Source organism: Castor canadensis, chromosome 10 (assembly GCF_047511655.1).
Source record: "Castor canadensis chromosome 10, mCasCan1.hap1v2, whole genome shotgun sequence".
Lineage (NCBI taxonomy): Eukaryota > Metazoa > Chordata > Mammalia > Rodentia > Castoridae > Castor > Castor canadensis.
The window spans coordinates 88,885,713-88,893,756 of NC_133395.1; the positions used below are offsets into that span (position 1 = coordinate 88,885,713).

At 67.7% G+C, this 8,044-nt stretch overlaps 3 non-coding genes across 3 annotated transcripts; all 3 read left to right on the plus strand.

The window, feature by feature from the left end:
• The first annotated feature begins 1,872 nt into the window (after nt 1-1,872).
• On the plus strand, nt 1,873-1,991 carry LOC141412111 (5S ribosomal RNA). The gene has a single exon (XR_012436950.1). It is a non-coding gene; the product is annotated as a 5S ribosomal RNA (ribosomal RNA).
• A 2,147-nt stretch (nt 1,992-4,138) lies between these two features.
• Nucleotides 4,139-4,257, plus strand: LOC141412112 (5S ribosomal RNA). Its single transcript, XR_012436951.1, has one exon. It is a non-coding gene; the product is annotated as a 5S ribosomal RNA (ribosomal RNA).
• A 2,145-nt stretch (nt 4,258-6,402) lies between these two features.
• LOC141412113 (5S ribosomal RNA) lies at nt 6,403-6,521 on the plus strand. Its single transcript, XR_012436952.1, has one exon. It is a non-coding gene; the product is annotated as a 5S ribosomal RNA (ribosomal RNA).
• The last annotated feature ends 1,523 nt before the right edge of the window (nt 6,522-8,044 follow it).

The window sequence follows — 8,044 nt, forward strand, 5'->3', positions numbered from 1 at the left end:
ACCGCTCCCCAACTGCCCTCCAGGCGGGCGGGGAGGGACGTGCGGAAGCCATGAGAAAGTGGGTCCTGCACCCCAGCGGGAACCACAGCGGGACGCGCCACACCTGGGCTCGCCACAAGGTGGTGCACTGGGTCCAGGGCAAGACGCCAGGGGACAGAGAAGCAGGGAGCCTCAGTCGGGTGCTGCTCCACGTCGCCCTCCGTCGCTCAACCCAAGACAGGGCAGCCAGCGCGCGACCTCTACGTGGGATCCCGCCTCCCACGGCAGAGCCTGCGGTCACAGGGACAGAGGGCGCAGGCCGCCAGAGCTCCGGATGCCAGCGGCAGCTCCCCGTCCCGCTCAAAGGGAGGGAGGGCCGCCGCTGGCGCCCAGTCGCCTGTGCCACCCTCCGGGTCTCAAAGCACTCCTCAGTCAGCTCAAGGACCGGGGCCACCTGGCCTTCGGGGTCACATGGGCTTGGGCACGACGGAAGGGACCGCTTGCCCCCGTGGAACAGACATTCTCCCCGTGGACAACCTCAGGTGCCGGGACCCTCTGCTCCGCCTTGGAAAACCCACCTTCTGCAATGTATGCCCAACGCAATCAGGCCGAGCAGATTGACCCCCTCGGCCCGGCCCCAGTGTGTGATGGGGCTCTGTGCGTGAGGGCTTGCTCTTCCCCACCTACACCAGGCACGGCATCTAACACACACACACACACACACACACACCACGCAGAGACACCCAGACCACGCACGCACGCACGGGGACGCACCCTCCTCTCCCCCACCCCACACACGAGCAGCCGAAGGACAAGAGGGTATGGCTGGGGCCTGAGCGGGAACAAGCGAAGCCTTGGTTTGCGGCCCCTCGGCCAACTGCATCAGGATTTTTGTCTGGGCTCGGAGGCCAGAGGATCTCTGCCATTTGCTAGCAGGGCCAGGGATGGCAGGAGGGTGGGTACGGGGCTCAGCCAGGGCCAGTTCTGCTGGCACGATCCTGTAGCACGTGGCCGCGTAGCACGGGGCCGGGTCTGAAGGAGGCCAAGCAGGGGCACAAGACCCAGCAGCGGCACAGGGAAGAGGCCCAGGGCACCCAGGAGCAGACGAGACCCGGGAGTCGTGCGTGCTTGGCGTGGCCGCGGGCCCCGTGACGCCCGAGGACTCGAGTGCTCAGCCCCGTGTAGTGGCCGCGAAGGCCTGCCTGGGAGAAATGCCCCGGGAGGCCGGCAGGAACCCGGGATCGGAAGGGATGTGGAGGGGCCCCGGGTCGGAGGAGATGGCTTTGGCTGTGTTTGGTTTTGTTTCTTCTTCCCAAGATCCCGGGTGTGAAAGGGGCCAGAGGTGAAGTCCTGGGCTGGAAAGCCTCACGATTCAGCCCCGCAGCCCCAGGCCCTGAGTGTGGAGGAGGGCGGAGCGGGTCGGCGAAGGGCGCGGCTGCCGTTTTCCTGATGGGCTGGAGGGGCAGTGGCGCTTTCCGGACGAAGAGGACCGGAAGGGTCCCCGAGACCTCCGCTGGGAGCCACGCACCCACCCAAGGATACGGCTCCAGGAGGCGACGGAGGAGGGCGGCTGCTTGCCCTGGCCCGAGCTGTGCGTCCCCCGCCTTGGCCACAGCAGTGGACATTCCCAGAAGAACAAGCGCCCGAGAGCACTGAGAAATTTTCCCCCGAGAAAACTTGACCCTCGTCCTGGCAGCAGGACACCTCGGGAAGAAAGCCACCCAGCGGCCACCTGGGCGAGACCGGCTGCCCGAGCAGGCGCGCGGGGCCTCTGGCCGCTGGCCCCGGGCTGCCAGCCCCCACCCGGACTCCCAGCCGTGCCAGGAGAGCAGCGTGGAGACGCACGCCGGGGCCCTCGGCAGGCTCTTGGGGCTCCTGGAGGCGGCGGCTAGCGTCTACGGCCATACCACCCTGAACGCGCCCGATCTCGTCTGATCTCGGAAGCTAAGCAGGGTCGGGCCTGGTTAGTACTTGGATGGGAGACCGCCTGGGAATACCGGGTGCTGTAGGCTTTTGCTCCTCCCTCCCTCGCTGCTCCTTTTGTCTTCGGGGACTTCGCCACCACCCCCCCCACCACCACCACCACCCCCAGCACCACCACCACCACCACCACCACAACGACCCACCGTGACCACGACCCCGACCCCGTCCGGGCCACCCGCCAGACCCACGCACACCGAATCCTCACAGCTACGTCCCCGAATCCTCTCCCCTCCCCACACTCTCCTGGGGCGCGCGCCCGCGACACGGGTCACCAGCGAGGTTGGTCCCAGGCCACGTTGGGGACCGCTCCCCAACTGCCCTCCAGGCGGGCGGGGAGGGACGTGCGGAAGCCATGAGAAAGTGGGTCCTGCACCCCAGCGGGCCCCACAGCGGGACGCGCCACACCTGGGCTCGCCACAAGGTGGTGCACTGGGTCCAGGGCAAGACGCCAGGGGACAGAGAAGCAGGGAGCCTCAGTCGGGTGCTGCTCCACGTCGCGCTCCGTCGCTCAACCCAAGACAGGGCAGCCAGCGCGCGACCTCTACGTGGGATCCCGCCTCCCACGGCAGAGCCTGCGGTCACAGGGACAGAGGGCGCAGGCCGCCAGAGCTCCGGATGCCAGCGGCAGCTCCCCGTCCCGCTCAAAGGGAGGGAGGGCCGCCGCTGGCGCCCAGTCGCCTGTGCCACCCTCCGGGTCTCAAAGCACTCCTCAGTCAGCTCAAGGACCGGGGCCACCTGGCCTTCGGGGTCACATGGGCTTGGGCACGACGGAAGGGACCGCTTGCCCCCGTGGAACAGACATTCTCCCCGTGGACAACCTCAGGTGCCGGGACCCTCTGCTCCGCCTTGGAAAACCCACCTTCTGCAATGTATGCCCAACGCAATCAGGCCGAGCAGATTGACCCCCTCGGCCCGGCCCCAGTGTGTGATGGGGCTCTGTGCGTGAGGGCTTGCTCTTCCCCACCTACACCAGGCACGGCATCTAACACACACACACACACACACACACACACCACGCAGAGACACCCAGACCACGCACGCACGCACGGGGACGCACCCTCCTCTCCCCCACCCCACACACGAGCAGCCGAAGGACAAGAGGGTATGGCTGGGGCCTGAGCGGGAACAAGCGAAGCCTTGGTTTGCGGCCCCTCGGCCAACTGCATCAGGATTTTTGTCTGGGCTCGGAGGCCAGAGGATCTCTGCCATTTGCTAGCAGGGCCAGGGATGGCAGGAGGGTGGGTACGGGGCTCAGCCAGGGCCAGTTCTGCTGGCACGATCCTGTAGCACGTGGCCGCGTAGCACGGGGCCGGGTCTGAAGGAGGCCAAGCAGGGGCACAAGACCCAGCAGCGGCACAGGGAAGAGGCCCAGGGCACCCAGGAGCAGACGAGACCCGGGAGTCGTGCGTGCTTGGCGTGGCCGCGGGCCCCGTGACGCCCGAGGACTCGAGTGCTCAGCCCCGTGTAGTGGCCGCGAAGGCCTGCCTGGGAGAAACGCCCCGGGAGGCCGGCAGGAACCCGGGATCGGAAGGGATGTGGAGGGGCCCCGGGTCGGAGGAGATGGCTTTGGCTGTGTTTGGTTTTGTTTCTTCTTCCCAAGATCCCGGGTGTGAAAGGGGCCAGAGGTGAAGTCCTGGGCTGGAAAGCCTCACGATTCAGCCCCGCAGCCCCAGGCCCTGAGTGTGGAGGAGGGCGGAGCGGGTCGGCGAAGGGCGCGGCTGCCGTTTTCCTGATGGGCTGGAGGGGCAGTGGCACTTTCCGGACGAAGAGGACCGGAAGGGTCCCCGAGACCTCCGCTGGGAGCCACGCACCCACCCAAGGATACGGCTCCAGGAGGCGACGGAGGAGGGCGGCTGCTTGCCCTGGCCCGAGCTGTGCGTCCCCCGCCTTGGCCACAGCAGTGGACATTCCCAGAAGAACAAGCGCCCGAGAGCACTGAGAAATTTTCCCCCGAGAAAACTTGACCCTCGTCCTGGCAGCAGGACACCTCGGGAAGAAAGCCACCCAGCGGCCACCTGGGCGAGACCGGCTGCCCGAGCAGGCGCGCGGGGCCTCTGGCCGCTGGCCCCGGGCTGCCAGCCCCCACCCGGACTCCCAGCCGTGCCAGGAGAGCAGCGTGGAGACGCACGCCGGGGCCCTCGGCAGGCTCTTGGGGCTCCCGGAGGCGGCGGCTAGCGTCTACGGCCATACCACCCTGAACGCGCCCGATCTCGTCTGATCTCGGAAGCTAAGCAGGGTCGGGCCTGGTTAGTACTTGGATGGGAGACCGCCTGGGAATACCGGGTGCTGTAGGCTTTTGCTCCTCCCTCCCTCGCTGCTCCTTTTGTCTTCGGGGACTTCGCCACCACCCCCCCCACCACCACCACCACCCCCAGCACCACCACCACCACCACCACCACAACGACCCACCGTGACCACGACCCCGACCCCGTCCGGGCCACCCGCCAGACCCACGCACACCGAATCCTCACAGCTACGTCCCCGAATCCTCTCCCCTCCCCACACTCTCCTGGGGCGCGTGCCCGCGACACGGGTCACCAGCGAGGTTGGTCCCAGGCCACGTTGGGGACCGCTCCCCAACTGCCCTCCAGGCGGGCGGGGAGGGACGTGCGGAAGCCATGAGAAAGTGGGTCCTGCACCCCAGCGGGCCCCACAGCGGGACGCGCCACACCTGGGCTCGCCACAAGGTGGTGCACTGGGTCCAGGGCAAGACGCCAGGGGACAGAGAAGCAGGGAGCCTCAGTCGGGTGCTGCTCCACGTCGCGCTCCGTCGCTCAACCCAAGACAGGGCAGCCAGCGCGCGACCTCTACGTGGGATCCCGCCTCCCACGGCAGAGCCTGCGGTCACAGGGACAGAGGGCGCAGGCCGCCAGAGCTCCGGATGCCAGCGGCAGCTCCCCGTCCCGCTCAAAGGGAGGGAGGGCCGCCGCTGGCGCCCAGTCACCTGTGCCACCCTCCGGGTCTCAAAGCACTCCTCAGTCAGCTCAAGGACCGGGGCCACCTGGCCTTCGGGGTCACATGGGCTTGGGCACGACGGAAGGGACCGCTTGCCCCCGTGGAACAGACATTCTCCCCGTGGACAACCTCAGGTGCCGGGACCCTCTGCTCCGCCTTGGAAAACCCACCTTCTGCAATGTATGCCCAACGCAATCAGGCCGAGCAGATTGACCCCCTCGGCCCGGCCCCAGTGTGTGATGGGGCTCTGTGCGTGAGGGCTTGCTCTTCCCCACCTACACCAGGCACGGCATCTAACACACACACACACACACACACACACCACGCAGAGACACCCAGACCACGCACGCACGCACGGGGACGCACCCTCCTCTCCCCCACCCCACACACGAGCAGCCGAAGGACAAGAGGGTATGGCTGGGGCCTGAGCGGGAACAAGCGAAGCCTTGGTTTGCGGCCCCTCGGCCAACTGCATCAGGATTTTTGTCTGGGCTCGGAGGCCAGAGGATCTCTGCCATTTGCTAGCAGGGCCAGGGATGGCAGGAGGGTGGGTACGGGGCTCAGCCAGGGCCAGTTCTGCTGGCACGATCCTGTAGCACGTGGCCGCGTAGCACGGGGCCGGGTCTGAAGGAGGCCAAGCAGGGGCACAAGACCCAGCAGCGGCACAGGGAAGAGGCCCAGGGCACCCAGGAGCAGACGAGACCCGGGAGTCGTGCGTGCTTGGCGTGGCCGCGGGCCCCGTGACGCCCGAGGACTCGAGTGCTCAGCCCCGTGTAGTGGCCGCGAAGGCCTGCCTGGGAGAAACGCCCCGGGAGGCCGGCAGGAACCCGGGATCGGAAGGGATGTGGAGGGGCCCCGGGTCGGAGGAGATGGCTTTGGCTGTGTTTGGTTTTGTTTCTTCTTCCCAAGATCCCGGGTGTGAAAGGGGCCAGAGGTGAAGTCCTGGGCTGGAAAGCCTCACGATTCAGCCCCGCAGCCCCAGGCCCTGAGTGTGGAGGAGGGCGGAGCGGGTCGGCGAAGGGCGCGGCTGCCGTTTTCCTGATGGGCTGGAGGGGCAGTGGCGCTTTCCGGACGAAGAGGACCGGAAGGGTCCCCGAGACCTCCGCTGGGAGCCACGCACCCACCCAAGGATACGGCTCCAGGAGGCGACGGAGGAGGGCGGCTGCTTGCCCTGGCCCGAGCTGTGCGTCCCCCGCCTTGGCCACAGCAGTGGACATTCCCAGAAGAACAAGCGCCCGAGAGCACTGAGAAATTTTCCCCCGAGAAAACTTGACCCTCGTCCTGGCAGCAGGACACCTCGGGAAGAAAGCCACCCAGCGGCCACCTGGGCGAGACCGGCTGCCCGAGCAGGCGCGCGGGGCCTCTGGCCGCTGGCCCCGGGCTGCCAGCCCCCACCCGGACTCCCAGCCGTGCCAGGAGAGCAGCGTGGAGACGCACGCCGGGGCCCTCGGCAGGCTCTTGGGGCTCCTGGAGGCGGCGGCTAGCGTCTACGGCCATACCACCCTGAACGCGCCCGATCTCGTCTGATCTCGGAAGCTAAGCAGGGTCGGGCCTGGTTAGTACTTGGATGGGAGACCGCCTGGGAATACCGGGTGCTGTAGGCTTTTGCTCCTCCCTCCCTCGCTGCTCCTTTTGTCTTCGGGGACTTCGCCACCACCCCCCCCACCACCACCACCACCCCCAGCACCACCACCACCACCACCACCACAACGACCCACCGTGACCACGACCCCGACCCCGTCCGGGCCACCCGCCAGACCCACGCACACCGAATCCTCACAGCTACGTCCCCGAATCCTCTCCCCTCCCCACACTCTCCTGGGGCGCGCGCCCGCGACACGGGTCACCAGCGAGGTTGGTCCCAGGCCACGTTGGGGACCGCTCCCCAACTGCCCTCCAGGCGGGCGGGGAGGGACGTGCGGAAGCCATGAGAAAGTGGGTCCTGCACCCCAGCGGGCCCCACAGCGGGACGCGCCACACCTGGGCTCGCCACAAGGTGGTGCACTGGGTCCAGGGCAAGACGCCAGGGGACAGAGAAGCAGGGAGCCTCAGTCGGGTGCTGCTCCACGTCGCGCTCCGTCGCTCAACCCAAGACAGGGCAGCCAGCGCGCGACCTCTACGTGGGATCCCGCCTCCCACGGCAGAGCCTGCGGTCACAGGGACAGAGGGCGCAGGCCGCCAGAGCTCCGGATGCCAGCGGCAGCTCCCCGTCCCGCTCAAAGGGAGGGAGGGCCGCCGCTGGCGCCCAGTCGCCTGTGCCACCCTCCGGGTCTCAAAGCACTCCTCAGTCAGCTCAAGGACCGGGGCCACCTGGCCTTCGGGGTCACATGGGCTTGGGCACGACGGAAGGGACCGCTTGCCCCCGTGGAACAGACATTCTCCCCGTGGACAACCTCAGGTGCCGGGACCCTCTGCTCCGCCTTGGAAAACCCACCTTCTGCAATGTATGCCCAACGCAATCAGGCCGAGCAGATTGACCCCCTCGGCCCGGCCCCAGTGTGTGATGGGGCTCTGTGCGTGAGGGCTTGCTCTTCCCCACCTACACCAGGCACGGCATCTAACACACACACACACACACACACACACACCACGCAGAGACACCCAGACCACGCACGCACGCACGGGGACGCACCCTCCTCTCCCCCACCCCACACACGAGCAGCCGAAGGACAAGAGGGTATGGCTGGGGCCTGAGCGGGAACAAGCGAAGCCTTGGTTTGCGGCCCCTCGGCCAACTGCATCAGGATTTTTGTCTGGGCTCGGAGGCCAGAGGATCTCTGCCATTTGCTAGCAGGGCCAGGGATGGCAGGAGGGTGGGTACGGGGCTCAGCCAGGGCCAGTTCTGCTGGCACGATCCTGTAGCACGTGGCCGGGTCTGAAGGAGGCCAAGCAGGGGCACAAGACCCAGCAGCGGCACAGGGAAGAGGCCCAGGGCACCCAGGAGCAGACGAGACCCGGGAGTCGTGCGTGCTTGGCGTGGCCGCGGGCCCCGTGACGCCCGAGGACTCGAGTGCTCAGCCCCGTGTAGTGGCCGCGAAGGCCTGCCTGGGAGAAACGCCCCGGGAGGCCGGCAGGAACCCGGGATCGGAAGGGATGTGGAGGGGCCCCGGGTCGGAGGAGATGGCTT